A 3643-nucleotide genomic window follows, 5' to 3' on the forward strand; every position below is an offset into this window, starting at 1 on the left:
TTTCTTTTCTTTTGTTGGGTCACGCGCGCGACACGCGTGCGGCGTGTGCGGCTGGTGAGAGCAGGACCTGGTGTCCTTCGCTTGTTGCCTTGGCTGTTACTAAAATAACCTATGACATGATCTGCTTACGTTTAATGACAGACCCGTGTCATTAGGTTTTATACTAGGTTAAATAATTTGATATCTAACGTCACTACACTACCCTCGCACTTTCAATAGTTGCGAAACATAATCTATGGAGAGCAACGTATCGAAACATACATAAAAATAGATATATCCTACCGCTGCGGCATTGAAAATTATATGTTACACACAAAAAGAAACCTCAGGTTAGCAATACTGTTATGCGATGGAAGGGATAGAAGTGATGTAAATGAAAGGGGCTTTTTGGGAGGCGGGCCGGGGGGCAAAAAAAACGAACAAAATAAATGAAAAACTGGACGTCCTGATTTTGTTTGTTATCTCGGTATTATTTTTTTTTATTCGTATTCATCACATTTTTTCTTATTTTTTATTTTCTAACGATGTTGTCATCGACAATCGTCCATCCGGGATGCATTGCCTCGAACCAATCGAGCTGTTCGTAGTAATCGTCCCAATCGTCGCATTGCGAGTCGTCGTCGGCAATGTTAAAAATGGCCCAATTAGAAAATACCAATAGTGCATACATTTTCAATCACCTATCACCTATTTTTTTATTTTTTTTATTAAATAATTCAAGCAAGTTAGTAATATTGAGTTGAAAGATGTGCCTGCATATACAAAATACTAAATTTGTTATCTGTTATAAGTACATTAGCCTAGTATAAGTAGATACGACATGTCAATGACGTACAGTCTGCACTAAGCGGTGGCAAAACCTTAAATCGATGAAATCAATTTGGCTTCATTGTCGCTCGTTACATTACGTGTAAATGACACAATTTCCGTAGACCTGCGATGCCCATACCGCGCCATCGATATACACAATGCAATATAGAGTAACGAACGTTAGACACTGATGGGCACCACATATCATTTATTGTTTATATTTGGAGCAGATTTTTTAACGAGATGAACAAATAGCGATCATTTCCCGTAACCGATGTTACGGCGATGTTTGGGTTTGAATGTTAGATTCTTGCTCCATGATGTCAGGTCACTGAATATTGCATCGAAAACGGTGGCTACGTTTGTCGATGTCATCTCGACCGCGTCCACTAGCGAGCAGATGAGAGCGTACTGGGCCTCAAAGAATGCCTTCTGGTCGGGTGTAACAGTTGTCATACCACACTTCCAGCTTAGGCGCGCGATCGAGACACGATCCTCACATGGATCAAAAATTGGCGCGTCGATAAACGGTAATGTGCAGCTAGTCATCCCTACGCAAACAGTATCAGCGAACATCGAAAGGTCATTGCATGCAGAGGGGATCGGATCCTGCATGAGGGACATTGGCGGAAGTGGTGCCGTCGGTCTCCGGGTCGTAGCCGTACGTCACCGACACCTCTGAAATCGGCCCGGCGGTACACTGAATGATGAGCGGATCGTCGTCCTCACAGATTACACTCGTGCCGCCTTCTCCTGAAACGTACAGGGCGCGTTATATATAGTCTGATTGCAGTGCACAGTGATAACACATGCGTATACGATGCCATTATTATAGTGTTGGGTTATGATGTAAGAATTGCCTAAAATACTCTATCTAGATAGGATATCTATAATATATCTTTTACTCCCCTCTTTAGGATTATTTACTCTTGATATATATTATATATATATATATATATATATATATATTATATATATAGTATGTATTATATATATATATATTATAAACAACAAAATTCAAAAAATAGGTAAAGGGTGTTTCTTTTAATCAGCGAGCCTTTGAGACGTACATCTCTTCCTCAGGCTAACTGACTAATATTAGAATCGAACCGTAATTAAAACAAAAATACAATGCGTTATGTACAGTATAATTGAAATAGAATAATTCAAACAATGCGCGTTACCATATGAAGACAGATGACGAAAGATTAAGGATACGCCCCCCCCCCCATTGACATTCATACCGCCTGGTTTCAAACAGCCAACCCTCAGAATTAATTTCTGCTTAGTCATGTGTAGACTTGAGGTGTCAAATTGATGACGTGCGTGTTTGTGGCTACCAACTGACAACGTATTGTGCCACCTCCCGTCGGCGCATGACTAAGCATAAATTCCATTGTGATAAATATTCATGCCAGCACGCACACACGTAAGCACTTACGTACACACGCACATACGTAGGCCTACGCAGGCGCGCAAGCACATTTAAAAAAGCTATTTAGGAAAGTTTCAAATCACTTACCAAACAGAAGATGGTAGGTCTGGTCGTCATGGGTCGTCATTTTCATGATCGTATGCTGTCGCCCATCTATTCCCGTGATGACCTTATCGTGTATATCTGTGCCCTCTACACACTTGAGTCTGCAGAGTTGGAATGGTTGTTCGCCAACACACGCGGGCTCTTCTATAAAAAATACATGATATATATATAACATATATTCCGCTCAAGTATGATGATAATGATGCGTGGTGCTCTCAAGTGCATGAGCCTCTCTGAGTTTTCGACGCGCGTTAGATAGCGAGAATGTAGACCATGGAAAAAATAGACCAATTAGAGCGTTGCTAATAAACCAGTATAGGCGGGGCCTGGCGGTCGGTCAGGTCGCCATATCGTCAGGGCCGACTGACTTCGAACGCCATGGTGTGGAGGGGGGGGGGGGTGCGTGCCAAGCCGCATCTCCTACAGGTCTACTAATTTCGCATTTCGAAAGCAAGAAAACGACACGAAACCTGTGTCCGCGTACTATACAGGCGTGCGTGCGTACGTGTGTGTGTGTGTGTGTGCGTGCGCGCGTTGTATGGGATTGTGTACGCTCACGTGCTTGTGCGCGTGCACTCGTGTACATATATATATGTGCGTATGTTCGCCTGTTCACGTATAATTACGTGTGAACGTGCGTACGTGCGTATGTTCGGACGCTCATCGGTGTGTATGTAGGTCACTGAACTAGAACTAAACTATAGTATTCTAGTTCAGTGTTGTAGGTACGCATGTGCCAATGGCTGGAATAACAATGTCGGTTGCCTGAAAGGAAAAAATCGAACGTTATAACTTTTCGAACCTCTCCAGCGCTTATAGTGAGCCTACAGTTAGGATTAGCTGCATATTCCCATTGTTATAGCTTCCACGTTCTCGCCCTGTGACAAATTCTTTTACGCGACAAATGAGATTTCCTCTATGCTGTCTCTTTATGAGAAGAAAACTCTAGATTGCGCGCGACTAGCCCGATTAGAATGGGTGGGAAGCTACTTACGCTGTTAGTGGGCGGTGAGACCAGAGTTTGTAACAGCTCTCACGCTCTCATGTTATACGTTGTTGGGTACAACAGGTGTAGGATTCTGCGCTATATACTCACTCTCATTCGGTCGCATGAGGATTTTCGGTGGCTGTTTCTCTGCTTGTTAATTCGCAAAACTCGCTTTGTAGGGATGGTAACACCCACCCTAACTCTAGCTGTTCCTAACCCTAACTCTGTGGGTCCCACACACACACGCGCGCACGCACGCACACACACACACACACACGCACGCACACACACACGCACACACGCAC

General features: G+C 43.4%; 1 long non-coding RNA gene across 3 annotated transcripts in view; it reads right to left on the reverse strand.

The window, feature by feature from the left end:
- Positions 1 to 449: 449 nt before the first annotated feature.
- The window catches only part of LOC106806895, a 4321-nt gene continuing 1127 nt past the window's right edge, over positions 450 to 3643 (reverse strand). For 2 of the 3 annotated variants that reach the window (XR_001393595.1, XR_001393596.1), the window contains exons 2-3: positions 2333 to 2494; positions 450 to 1563 (exon numbers count right to left, since the gene is read on the reverse strand). This is a non-coding gene — a long non-coding RNA (uncharacterized LOC106806895). Of the gene's footprint in view, positions 1564 to 2332; positions 2596 to 3643 lie in introns of those variants that run through there. The other variant, XR_001393594.1, reaches the window with a different exon arrangement.

The sequence above is a fragment of the Priapulus caudatus genome, unplaced genomic scaffold, assembly GCF_000485595.1.
Source record: "Priapulus caudatus unplaced genomic scaffold, Priapulus_caudatus-5.0.1 Scaffold184, whole genome shotgun sequence".
In the NCBI taxonomy this organism is placed as follows: Eukaryota; Metazoa; Priapulida; class Priapulimorpha; order Priapulimorphida; family Priapulidae; genus Priapulus; species Priapulus caudatus.